Genomic DNA, 15,392 nt, shown 5'->3' on the forward strand with positions numbered 1-15,392 from the left:
TGTGTATGCGCTTTATCGTTTGAATGAACCAGACATAGCTGCTCTTGCTCCAATGAAAACAGGTTCGCTAAATTGCGTAGCTCAACGTATCAGAGAACATTTTGCAAACTCGAGACGAGGAAACAGACTTACAGAATCAATAATTATTTTTGCAAACAAAAACTGGGAAAACTCTCTTATTAACGGAGCTAAAGTAAATGACGTGGTTATTTTATATATATAAAAAAACACACTAAAGATTCCAATAATTCTAAAAATAATAACCAATCCTGGTAAATACGGTAGTAAGGATACTCCAATAATTTCATATGATCATAATTCACATGCATGGATCGACTCGGTGTTGGTGTCACGGATAAATGCAATCATGTATGATGGAAAAAGGGTAGCTATAATAGTTATCTACTACGAGGGCAATTCTCCTCAGTTTACTCGTTTGAGATCCTCTCTGCTCACCCACTCATCAATAAACTTATTATCGATGATCAACAGATTTCCCAATGACGTTGTTAGAGTCGCCAAAGATTCTTTTAATATTAGTCGTTGTAGCATGGACTTTTTGAGCTATTTATTGAAGAATACACCAGCTGTGTCTGTCTCGGAAAGACTTGCGACTCCGCCGCCAACTGGGGTTCATGGCGAATAAAACACGAACAAATACGTAAATACTCAGAGTTGTCTAACGTTAAATTACCAGATATTTATTATCGCAACGATCATTTAATCACGAATTTTATCATCACCGTCAGTAAACGATCCAATCACGAGATATAACACGGTCTATCTGAATGGTTCAGATAGTTGTGGTAAAACAACGCGCGCGATAGAATTATTTAAAAAATCTGACATGATTGTGTTGACGCCAACTCACCGGCTTGCCAGAGAGATGAGTCAACGTGGTAGCAGTCCATGCACGTATCATAAGTTTCTTTAGATAGCGAGGTGATGCATGAACCACCGAACGAATGGGTGAGAAATATACCCCAAGAATAATTATATGGGACGAGATTTGTACAGTATCCAAAGATGTTTGAGAAATGTTTCTTGATTGGTTACCAACAATATCTACTGTTATTATCATGTGTAGCGATCATGGACAGCCTCTGCCATTTACAGGTGAATCACCACACTATTGGTTGATCAACCATGTTAGCCACTATGCAGACGTTTTGTACGACCACCGGTCACATGATGAACAATTACGACAACTAAAATCGCTCATCAGATTACAACCTGACCAAGTTCAGTGTGAAATACTGCGTACCGTAATTTCAGAGACCCCAATGTCAGATATCTGGAACTTATGGCGCCCTTGGTTTACTTCTGCGTAAATTGTTTCAGATTCACAAGGAAAAATTTCCATCTGAGCAAGTCCTGCTATGTTATCGGACAGCACATACACGCCGTCAAAATAAACCCGTTGACATTCCTTCAACCGGCATGAGACAAAACTCGTTTTTCATGACATCAATGAGGTTCCAACAGGCGTTGTCGCGTCGGAGACGCAAGTCGTTTCAGGATCAAACCCATCGTGCTGGACTCTGGGATATGTAACAATCCATTCGTCTCAGGGATTAACAATATCAGATACCAATATCAGATACTATGATCGCATAGAATGGTCAAATTAAGTTGATCTGGCTATATCTAGAGTAACGAAAATATCGCAATTACATAGGGTTGTCTACGTGTTGGAGCTGCCAACAGCATCACCAGGAATTATCAACGCAGTAAAGAAAACATTTGCTGGTTATGCGCGAGATGACAAAAGAAATTACGCCAGTTTGATCTGGATGCGTAGTTTGTTATGACGCTGAACAACGATAAAACAATCAATGCACCTGCTGTAAAACAATAATGTTGTGGCAATATTTTCCTAATGACGTAAGTCAGTTTACCGTGGACAGATCGATAGTAGTATCGGTCACACACGCGAAAATGTCTCAATGTTCCTCAACGCGTGTGACTCTTGTTGGCGGTCTTTTTGTTGGTTTTATTTTTTTTTGTTTTTGGCTAGCACGAGTGGGGAGTCTGCGACGCCGTATCCAATCTGGTGGAAACTGGGCGTTTTCATCTTATGTCACGTGTTTAGGCTCGAATAAACAGTAACACAAGAGAGAGTGAAAACAACAAGCTTCGAAAAAAATACAATAATTTATTTCCCTCAAAATTCTGTAAAAATGAAGAAACAAATAAATTTACGATTTTAAGGATCAAATCCAAAAATAATCCAAGAATAATCCGAAAATAACATTTGAGTAGTCCTAATAACAAAATGTTATACTAAATTCAAGTTCGAATCCCGACGAAGAATCCAAGATGGAAGAGGATGACGTATGCTGCAAGCTGTGGTGTTGAAGTCTACAGTCCTTTGTAGAAACAAGATTTATCACTCCGGTTTTGGAAATCAAAATAAATTTCTTATAAGAACTGTCTTTGATTAAGAATCTCACATGAGCACATGTATTTTCCAAAAAATAACAGAATTAATCCTTTTGAATCCAAGTAATTTGAAATAATTCCAAAACAGCACAGGGACCCCGAGTGGCCTAGTGGTATAAAGTGCTCTCCGTTACGGATCATCTCACTTCTGACTGCATGGATTCGAGTCTGGGATTCGGCCAATGTGGGTATGTGAGAAAGCTTGGCAGTAGCTTCTCGTTGGTCGGTGGTTCTTTCCGGGGTTTTCCCGGGTTCTTCCTCCACCATTATTACTGGCCGCCATGTATGGCCTATCCTGTGCTGAAAATGGTGTTAAACCCCCAGAACAACAACAACAAAAACCAAACAACATACAACTTCCAGTGTAACAGCCCAGCTTCTACTGAGAATAATTATCTAAAACATAGGTTATATGTCTTCTAAATGTAAACAGGGGTCACGTGATCATGTTCTCAAAGCTCATAGAAATAAGGTACTTGTTAAAGGTTACGTACACCCAGTGTGATCCTGTCGAAAACCAATCATTTTACTCTAAGAACAAATGTGTTTGCATCTTAAACACGCAGTTCCATCATGACCTCGACAACAACCAATCATTTTAAAATAAAGATAGAACTTGTTTACGTGGTTGCTACAAATTTTGAAACAAGGTCAAGATTTAGGTCAACACCTGGTGTTTATAAAACAAACAGTCAAGGTCAAACTATTTTCTGAAAAAGAAAGTATCATCTCTAGTGAATAAATTTACATTACAATATCATGTTATGAAAAATAAACAAATTTAAAACCGACAAACAAGCACATTGAAATAAATATTTATTAAATCAGACACAACTAAATCAAATACACATAATACCAAGAATTACCTATAATTGTTCACGCACATATCCACATTGAGGAGCTGTTGAATCTAGTCTGTATATTGGTGGCTGCCAAGTAGATCTTACCACGCTGAAAATTTTACGTGTTGTTACACTCCACACAGGATCAGTTGCCCTTGCTGAACCACCCTCAAGTTCACCAGGTTCATATAAATACCTCAATGTGTCTTTACTACCCAACACTGATTGTTGTAGCTGATCTGTTGACTTTAGTCGTGGTGTGTGGTTATTTTTTCGCCATTTCACTGGCAGGTTTCATGTTAAAAGTTCGTGACTTCGTTGTTTAGCGCGGCCACCACACAAGGTAGTCTCGCAGCACATTCACGAGATCTGCCCTGAACGTGCAGTAATTATTGTGCATACTGATATCCAAAGAGTTGCTGCGCAAGTGTTAGATTAAATCGATCAATGACTGCCTGATCGCAGTGTGTCGCGGTGAGTCCACGTCTGATCTTAACTTGTTGTTGCGTCAGCGTTGTTACTGCACCGAGAAATTCTTTGTCATGATCAACCTGAAACAATTGTGGCCAGGGCAATGGTCCTCGCGCATAAATTCGTTCAAACGCTGCGCATACTTCAGTTGCTGTTTTAGACTCCATTATGTAATTGTTGATGTTTAATTGCCAGCTCCTAACATTATTTTACCTTTCTTCGCCGATCTTATCAACCCATTCGCGAGTGATTCTCGAATGCTTTTATTTTTTCATCGAATTCAGTGGATGAATCAATTTGACATCCTCGATATATCGTTGTTGTAGATCTTGATTTTTATACGCGACATCATGACCATGGCACGCTTGATCAATCGCATTTACCGGAAATTCCCCACAAACTTTAGTTGATTTTTTGGTCAAGTCTAGTATCAGGGCGAGTTCCAGGACCACAATAATTATATCCTGGAAATTCTTCTCACCAGTATACTTAGCCCATGGCATTCCGGGTATTTTCCCGAGTACCTTAGAAATATCGTTCACCCACTTTTGCAACAGGAATACTCACAAATTTAAATTTTTCTGTGCCACATTTTACGCATTTACTTATAAGATCAGGCGTTATTTTTCAACCTGGTTGATCTCAGAAATTTTGTACAAGTGACTCTCTTGCATCGAGCACAGTATAAACTCATAATTATAAATAATATTATATCTATACAATATGAACGTGATTGACTTTCAGCGACACGTGAACAGGCACCGGTCAAGTATCATCCAGTGTTACCAAATTTCATTCGAGCTATTATAGTTGGTCCATCTGGGTCGGGTAAAACCCAGTTGTTGCTCAACCTGATAATGAGGTGACTCAAATGGGACAAATTTTATTTAGTAGCGCCATCCGTGGATGACCAACGATGCTCTAATGTTCTTAAGGAATTTAATGAATCTGCAGCGGCTGAAGACGATGTTATTGATATTATGACTGGTATCGATAAAGCGCCATCCGTCGAGAATCCTAACGGGGATATCGACAATCTAGTGGTTTACGACGATGTTATGTTTGACAAACAAGCAAATCCAGCCAGAATATTTTCACGGGGCAGACATAAAAACACAGATGCTATTTACGTTACCCAGCGGTATACTTAGATTCCCAAAGTTATCAGAGATAACTGTAACTTGTTGGTTATTTTAGCGGGGTTGATACACATACGATTCGAAATACTCATGCGACATGGTTCCCGGCGATATGGACATAGGTAAGTTTTAAAAAAAAAAACTGTCTCCAAATACAATATTCTTTCTGTGAATGCTTATCTTGATTGTAAACTGTTTACTGATATTTATTTTATGTATCAGTAATGATGATATTCGTCCTCTCCATAATTACCCCATAATTAAACTATGTTTAATAACAATGAAGAGCCTAATATATCCGATTAATCATATGATAATGTCTTGTCTTAATTCTCTTATTAGTCTATAAAACGACAATGCGAAATGAAAGACAAATGAACCATCTTTGTTCTTTGCGTTATTTCTGAGTTGTGCGTGATTCCGACATTGATTTCCAAAGTTATCAGAGATAACTGTAATTTGTTGGTTATTTTAGCGGGATTGATACACATACGCTTCGAAATACTCATGCGACATGGTTCCCGGCGATATGGACATAGGTAAGTTTTAAAAAACTTTTTCGCACACGCACAGGAAACTCCGCATGGATTCGTCACGATAAGTTTGTACGATCCAACAACACGTTATTGAACTGGTCTAGATAAAATCTTTTATTAAAGAAATACATTTGTTGTATAATGAACCAAAAAAACATCAAAGAGATTATTTCCAAGATCGAATAATTTCAGCCAGATTGTCTCGCGGTTCAATTCGATGTTGAAAAAATCAACGATGATTTTGAGATGATGCAGCAGCGACGTGAAGAAGGAAAATATATACTAGCGGAAGATTATAGATTTATGAAATTAATCCAGCACGAAATGAAATTGTCATTGGCGGATTTACACGAACAACATGATATAGCTAAATTTGTTCCATTAGCAATCGCCATTGAGAACATACGATCAGATTTGTCTCGACAATATGAAACTCGAGCGGATGAAAGTGTACGTGCGAGACAACTAAAGCAATTTGCATTGGAGTCTATTAAGATTCCCACAGAATGAGAAGAATAGCCCAAACAAAAACATTTACCACAAAAAATGTTTGGGTTTATTTTAGTTATATTTTTCATCATGGTGTGCGTCATGGTCTGTCACGTACATGCAAACTTTCAGTCAATTTTTCATCACGTATATCCAGTAAATTACCGTCTTGGTTAGGTAGATGCAAACGTATTTGTGAGAGCTATGGATTATGAGATCGTAAATAAACAGGATTAACGGGTACCGACACAATCAAATGACCCGGTGGGACATACATAGAAAAGCTGTAAAGAACGTATCCCTGCTGTACCTGCCCTAATGCTTGCCCAGACGAGGTATAGCTATCGTCGACTGCGTCACATACCAGATTTACATAAATCGTCGACGTGATATTGACAAAGCCCGGCGACATACACATGACGACCACCACCTGTTGAATCGTTCTTATGTTAGAGAATATCTGGAGGGCCTCGTGACTTGTCCCATGTGACACAGACCTTTGGAAAATATTCGTCAATGATGTCACTGAAATTCTTTTCCATTTCAGCGTTATCTAACAACCCGGGTATTCTGAACGTACTCAATTGGTCTTCGGTGATCTTAAGATAATCAAGAAATAACTTTTTTATAATCGAGATCACTACGGGCTGCCATGACAACCTTACCTGTTAAACCTTCGTTACTCACCATCGTCAGATGTTTGATTGTGTTAATTACTTTTTTTAAGATCATCATTCGGATATTCAATTACATACTGCTCAAATAGCGTTCGTAGTCTGCGCTGTGTATTTTCATTTTCTCGCATAATCGCGTTGGCAATTTTGTCTACTTGAGGAACTGGTATTCTATTATCCCGACTTGACCATCCAAGGAAGAGTCTATTGTACTCTGTTTCTCTCATATAACCAAACTATTGTACTCTGTTTCTCTCATATAACCAAAAGTTTTCGGTGAATAATCAGATTGCGTTGGTTGTGGTAGTCCAGCATAAATTGGTGCTGCTAGCTGCGATCCCAGCACAGTTCTGATCGACGACTTGTATATGTCAACGGCGTAGTACGGCGTCGATATTTCAACGGCGGTGCTCAGCGTTGGTTCGTGTACATTGATAGCGATCTTAAATTCTTTTCCTATTATTGATTTGATTCTACGCTGACGTTCATCATTGATTTATTCGATTTGACAACTCCCCAGACTGGGAATGACTCGGCAGTTCCTCCAGCCGTGGTTTTATGCGAGAATATCAAAGAATTATTAGCGTCTAATCTGCCAAATGATTTGTCTCTGATATTTGGCCAACAATAATGAACTCGTAATTGTGCCAGTGCGATTTCAAGTGACCGACCATTAGAAGATTTTTTATCGGATTTGGAAAACTAATATTGAATTCTGGCCGTGTTGATGTTGCTGATATAATTGTGGTAGTCGGCTGTGTTAAGTTAGCGATGGTCAGCTCCAGTCGCGTCGTTATTTCTGGGGTCATTGTTATCATTATTAAATGTGGCGTTGGCAAGTACAATTGGGTTCCTATTACGTTTAGAAAATACCATGGTATAGCTAAAATCACAAACACTTATAAGTCTTCATTTGAAAAATTTCAGAATCTAGCGAGGGAACGTGCTAAAAATACATTGATTGGAGATATTATATTATCGCCCAAAAGATCACATTTTGGACTAACTCGTGCAGAGGAAGAAGAACTACCTGAAGGAGCAACCGGAATTGGCATTACCACTCGCAATATACGTCGTGGGAAACGCGATGGTAATATGACAGCTGAATCGCTGATGATTCAGGATAAACGTTGTCCCAACAACATCCCCGCTGATGTTGATCGACTAGAAATTCTAATTGGTGGAAAACGAGCCGGCAACAATTCCCACGAAATCATCAGTGAAGCAGCTGATATTTGTTAGCGTTCGTTTACCGGAGGCGTCATGGATCGTGGCATCTATCGGGCGCTGATCTATAAAATTACCGACGATTACTACAGTGAGTGATCAATTAGATCAGCGATAACAAAATAACATTGTCACACACAATGCTCAACGTAGACCTGAAAGCGTCAGAGTGATAAATTCACGATTGACGGTTTATAAAATGATCTACGGAGATGGACTCGGTGATGTTGTTCAAGGTTTATTCAGAAGGATAGCCCCAAAAGATATCCCGATTGCAAAACAATTAGGTATGAAAGCCATTAAAAGTTGTTCTTGATAAGGCTATTGGAACTGTTGTTAATCTTGCTAGTAAAGCATTTTCTGCAGTCAAAGACAGACTTGCACGAATAATACGAAGAAAATCACTGCAGATTGTGAAGTATTACAGCGCAAGCATTCCAGTAAAACTGAGAGCAAGTGTCAGCAAAATAATAAATCAAACTGCAAATGAGCGATTGAAAAATTAGCTGGAGTGCAGTCACCGACAAAACAAGGCGCAGCTGAGATAGAAAAAATAAACATAACCGCAAACTTGATAGCGGGTAGTGGTCTGGCTTGTCATCGTTGGCGATATTGATCGGGGTTAGAACAATGTTTTAGACAACAACGAATTATAGTAAGATGTTTAAACGTGTATCTGATCCAGCATTTGACATGGATGCACCATTCCTTAAAGATGAGTCAGTGCGTGTGCCTGACGCACGTGGACGAATCGAGCTACAAGTGCAGGATACAAGTAGATATTTTCTGCTCGACGAGGGATTCATTGAGATCGAAGGAAGACTTCTGAAAACAGATGACACACAATATGCAGCTGAAGTTCGAGTTGGCTTTGTTAATAATGGTGTTATGGCATTATTGAATAATGCCAAGTATAGCATTGGCGGAGAAAAACATTGAATCATGTCTGGAAAATGTTGATGTTGCCACGACAATACTAGATCTGGCAAATATGATTATTTACGGTCCGCCGGTCTGTCAATGATGTTCGCCAAGGACATTGCTGACCACTCTAACGATAGGTAGCATATCGTGGTACAGTGAGCACATGCTAGTTCCGCTGTTTTAGTAGCTAGAATGATACCACAACCCTCCGCTGCTTTTGCGACACTGCAGAGCGTCAATCCAGAATATAACCTGGGATTTTCAGCATGCAATTTTGTCGTCCATTTTTTCGGGTCGGTTCACCTCCTTCTGCTGCTACTGGGAACCACCAGGCAGATCAATACATGCCGAAAACACAAGAATGGCTCTGTTAGAGAACTGTTGTCAGCTCTTACATGATGGCATCAGAAACCACGCAGTTATATATTTAATTTGCATTGTTTGTTAGGTTATTATTATATACCATGGGTTATTTAAAATTGTATCATGAACAAAATCATTGATATTTTTATTTCTGAAAACAACTAATACATACCTAATTTTTTGTCTAAGAAAATGGGTTTAAATTAGGATCATTATCAATAGAATAAACATATTTAACTTGGTCTGAGTCAAGGATACTGTGTTTACCAAAGTCTATATTTTCTTGTCAACATTTAAAATCTTCTAGAATTAAATTTTCCATTTGGTAATTGTTTTTATTTAGAAAATGTTCATTGTGACGTATGACAGGTAGAAGAGTATAAAATCTTGTTTACTGGAATAGTTATTTATTTCTGCAACAAAATCTAGATAGAAACCGTTTATATTGTTGTATTCAGATTCTGATTTGGGTGAAATTATTTATTATTCTATGGAAATACACAGTGCTCCATAAACTTCTTGGAAAGGGAAATTAACTTGGAATTAAAGTGAATTTTCAAAACAAGGAAACCTTGGATTATGATTCAGTAGGGGACTGTTGGTACATCAGTACCATTCTGGACACTGGTACATTAGAAACTACAGGTTATTACAGGCATTCAGCGTTCGAAATTATTTGGAACACTACTTAAGATTATTTAGAACAAGTGTTAGTAGTTCCCGGATTATATGGGATTTAATCAGCAATACAGTAGGTTCTTTTGTTTACGTTTCACTTTGCATTTATGAGAATGAATTATTTGTTCCATTTTACAAAGCGTATTGCTTCTCACTCTTTTCTATTATTTATTTTATGACCATTGTACGGAAATTAAATGTTGAAACCATTTTTTTTCGTTTGTGGCATCACAGAAAACATCAGAAACCTGAATGCTTCATATCGATACTTCAAAGAGGCCCAAAAGATGTTATATAATTTTTCAAAGACTTATTTGGAGGGTCTGGAAAAACTAATCGAGTAGAAATTTAGTGGAGTGAGCATGAGGACACTTTCGTGAAGCATATAACAAAACGCGTGACAAGTCAATTTTTGGCATTGTACAAGAAAACTTTAAATCGCTTGCGTTGACCGAGCCAACCAGCGAAGTCACTGAAATGAAAAGTAAGGACAGTGATGACATCGAACAGACTAGTGAAGATATTAAAGCGACCAGCGAAGACAGCGAGGAATAGATAAATGGTTTCCGCATTGATGTACAGATGGCATCCATCCTCAACTAATCAAAGATAATCAAAGGAGTCAAACCTGATTAACGAGGTTCGGACCTTTTCTTGACTACTGAATAATACACATGCATATAGTCTAATCTGAAAATATCGTTAAACTTTGGAGTTGCATCTGCTCTGAGAAAAGTAAAAAGTATATTTGTGAGAGTTCTTAAACAGTAAAAGTAAAACCGGATTAAATGTCCTCGCATCATCCCAGACAAGGATATATGTAAAATATCAATTTCTGATGAGAAAATATCCAGAACACTTGTGCATTTAAATTACAACCAACACACTCTAGTTCCTTTACGACGTGCTAGTCTATTGAAGGAATCTTTAATAATGTGTAAACAGGCTAAGATTTCTACACGGTATTGTAAAACTACTTGCACTCTGGATATTTGGCATCACTTCAGCGTTCGCAAGGTCGATATTTGTATCTATAATCCAGTGCATGCTTGGTAACAGACCGACAATATAATTTTCGGTCGGGCGGTGGGGAAGGGACGGGATATTCAGTTTTGCAAATAAAAATATGCCCAGCCCATAGATAACTTGAAAATAAGAATCCAAACCAGAATAAAACAAACAGTTTGAACACACAAAGAACAAGATGAATCGAACTTTGCATTCTAAACATGGTTCAACAAGAAACAGGAATGACACATGATATATTGTAGTTAAAAACAACATACAATGCGAAAATTTTCAACCCGTATACATGCTGGTGTTATGTTAGCTTTATGGTTCAACTCCTTTTTGTTATCTAAAATTATAAAACAACGCAATATTATTCAAGCTTAATGTCTATATTTAATTCAGCTTTGAATGTCTGTATGTTATCGATCATTTCTTATTGAACTGCCTCAATACTACCGCTTGTGTGAGCTTTTTTTTAAAAGAAATTGTTAATATACTTTCAGTTTTCAAAACATATATTACTGTTGCAAAGGTTTGCTAAAATTCAATTAAATTTGTCTCATTCGCTTCATCCCTTGGTCTATTTTCTCGGTATTATCTTGTATTAAACACTTTCTCGATCAATGCGTTTTTGTATTGTACTGTACACTTCGCTGAATGTGGCATCTTTTATAATTTTATCTGATCACTCAAATATGCAGTATATCAATCGCAGTTTTTCTTCATAGATCTAACTGAACAACTGGCGAGAGTGACGAGACTTTTGAAGACTCTGACGAGTGTGAAAGTTATGAAGATGATGCTGGAAATGACTATGAATATATTCAGTCATTGAAATATTAGATGAACATAATCTACGAAGAGAAGGTTTTAAAACTACTTGCTGAGATACTCATTCAGATATAAAAAAGTATACAACAATTAAATTGTCAACAGCTTACAAATAGATGAAAAATTAAATCAGTTCGTGACAAGTGACAAATAAACCAGAGCAAATCTTAACTGAAAATAGCGAAAGATTGGTCTCTAGATAAACAAAAATAAGGATTTGGGAAAAGCTAAAATAGCAGCTAGACGTTTATTCAAAACTTTCCGTTCCATATTAACCACGCATTTGATTGTATGTTTCTGATCTTACCAGAAATAATATACAATTCCCTAAAAAAAAGTCCTACACCACCCTACCCCACCTACAAATCATTTTCTACAAAACTACAAATTCCTTCTCACTTGTGGCTTTCTCGCTTTTAGTCTAAATAACCCTTTCTCAGGTTTTCCTAGATGTAGTTGGAATTCATGAAATTATATATCTTGTCATTTACTTTGTAATATCACTTGTTACGTATCAAATATTGATGTTGATTATTATGTTTTTCATGTATTCCATTCTTGCACTTGCTGGTTATATTTTGGAATATATTCTTTTACCGCTGGTATGTGACATATCAGGCAGTTTAATTACTCTGCAAACTCATTATTTAAAAAAAGCGTTAATGCACGTCCTGTTCTGTCCACTCTAGTGGAGATGTACATCTTCTATTGTATGAGTACATACAATAACCGCGTCATTCAGTTTGTTTGAAAATTCTTTCTAACTTGGTCTATTTTATCTTGTTTGTCATGAAGAGAACGAGTCTGTATTTTTCATGTTTCAATGACACGAAACTCTAGCTGGCTATATATTACATATTGGTGCCGATAACAAATTAAAAAAAGTCTTAATGTAAACATGAAGAATTGTGTAAACAATAGGAAGAAAAATCCCTCCAAAGAATCGTAAACGTGAAATATCCTACGAATAAAGCAAAAACGCAGATGCTAAAATGATGTAAAATATATTTTAGAAATATTAAATAAACTAATAAATAAAAATATTAAATAAACGTAAGCAATGTAAAAACATTTCCTTAAAAAAAAATTGTTTCAAGTGGTATATCATCAAAATATTCACGTAAGAGCATGTCATCTCTGTCCTCTCCCATCAAATCTTCCAGTTTGTTAACTATAGGATGGGCCCAAAATTACTTAAAGTATTTCCTCAGTAAAATTAGAAAGGTTGACCACTTTAAAATTGTTTCGTATTTTGAAATTCTGTTCCAGCGTATTTTAAATGTTAAATTTAAAAATGTACCAGTTATCAGAGGAAAAAAGAGGTTCATTCATAAGTTTGCTTTTTTTTTTGGTCATGTCTGATTATAAGTGCTAAGTATTATTGTATCCATCAGTTAACTTCTACAACCCAATCCCTGATTTCATAATGAACGTGAACTACTTCCACATTCTAGCTTAGGGTTAGCATTAACCTCTGCGCAACATATATATCTTATCTGAGTTCATTAAAAATGGTTCTCTTTTGCAATGAATCCTTAACTTTCTTTTTTTTTTAAATTACTTTCCCTCGTAAAATTAAATATTTTCGAGCTTTTTTTATCTTTACATGTTTCTTAGAAAGCATCGGATATGCCACCTCTCCATTTGGTTTTCATTTTTCAGCCCAATTATATTTTGAGAAAATATACTGCTTTTGAAATGTATGTGTATCAGTTGATGAATTTTTCATATGTCTGCATGTCAACGAAGTCTGCCTGGCACTGTTCATCAGCGTACCTAACACAAATTCTTGTGAGGGGATTAATGTTCCCTCTTACATATGCAATGTGTAAGAGCCCTGTCCGGTTGGCCGTTCTCAAACGTACTTTTGTGACATGTTTATAAATTTAACTGATATTTCTGTAAACAACTGGACTTTCAAGACCATAGTGAATATCTTAATTTGTTAACTCTCTCGATTGACGTTGTGACGTTTTGAAAATGACTGTGGAGTTCTGGGAGATACAAATCCTAGAGATGAAACTATCACCAGATTTTACTATTTGAATTTTCGTAACCTGGATTCGATTAATATTCAAATATTCATTGCTATGTCATTTACGAAATATTAATCTTTGTCAATAGGTGTTTCTACCAGGTGCAGATGCCAGGGGTTGTGTGGAACGAAGTTGAATAACGACCCTTGAATAAAGAATATATAATCTGACCAACTTAACACAGGACTCTGCCTATATACTATAACCCAGACAAGGAGAATAACCTTGAAACACTCTGCTCCACACCTGTCCACGAAGGCATGCGACCATAATTTATGGTTCATTTAGCTCCAGATATATTTTTCTATTCATCCAGCAATTATTTAGTTTCTGTGTGAGACCGAAACTGCAATTACTGATTCAAAAACGTAAGAATCATTTGCCTGGTCTAAAAAACGGTACTATTATGGCTAGTCCAATAAATCAAACCTCTAAATATTTGTTGATACTGATAGTCGATTTGTGGGTATGATGGCACCTGTTCTTTAAAATTTTTAATTTGGCTGAATGCAAATCTTTCCGGAACACATCTGTGTACATTTTAGACACCGACAGGTATGGTACCAGCCATATCTAGCGCGAAATCCAAAACGGTCTCAGGACATAGGGTTGTACTATTCCAAGTCCTTAAACATAAGATTTGGTCGGAAATACTATGTACATACTACTAAAATAACCCTTCATCCGACGGTGACTCAACAGCAGCGAGAAACACAGGTAAGTATATAAAATGTACACCGATGTGTGCAGACAAGTGTCAGAATATTTGCAAATTTTAATGGAGAGGCGGGGTCAGCCCCTAAACCTTCGTTTAATATCATGAGTGGTGTTGGGCTGATTTAACGGCCTACTCTTGGATTGCCAGTACATACAACGATATCCGTTTCTACTAAACATTCATTTTTTCAATCTAAGAACGTCGGTAGATCAAACACAATATTGTACTTACCATTCAAAAATCTCCAAAGTCTAATCAAATGTAAATTTACATGTCTGCCAACAAAAAAACAAAAACAAATTGACAATACAGTTCCTTCTACATTTTCATTTACGGCCATCTAATAATTTGATGAAATATTTCTTGCGTCAGTGAAAGCTGATTGATTCAAAAGTTACTACTTAAATAAAAAATGATTGCTATACATACATGTATTTTGATTTTTAAACAAATACGGTAAATAAGGGACCTACTAAACTGTGCACATTTCATTGTTACAACATTTAAGTACATCAGTAAGTTGTTTTTGTTGTATTTGGTTAAACGCTTTTTCTCATCGGAAGATATGATACATATGCTGTCCAGAACAATTCGAAGAGAAAGGCGAAAACCCCGGTAAGAACCACAATACCTACAATGGTCGAGCCCGAGACTCACATACCAAAAATGACCGAGCCTGAGACTCAAACGCATGCGAACGGTTGTGAGACGGCAGTGATCGGTACAGGCGAGAGCTTACGACCACTCGGCCTGCCGAGATCCCCTCAGTTTAGTAAAATATGGTCTAGACAGAGTTTCCTCTGTTCAGATCCCACCCCCACCCTCTTTTTTCTCACTGGGCCCTTAGTGTGAAAGCACAAATTACGGAATAAGTCTCAACCTCGACATTTTGTCTGATCTCTATCGTAGTCAAAGTTTCAATGAACAATTGAAAGAAGAAGAAAAAAACGTAGATGTGTGCACGCGCACGCACACACAAAATACAGTGAAAAATATTGTACGCGCCAATAC

This window comes from Sinohyriopsis cumingii, chromosome 8 (assembly GCF_028554795.1).
Source record: "Sinohyriopsis cumingii isolate HCF-2022 chromosome 8, ASM2855479v2, whole genome shotgun sequence".
Lineage (NCBI taxonomy): Eukaryota > Metazoa > Mollusca > Bivalvia > Unionida > Unionidae > Sinohyriopsis > Sinohyriopsis cumingii.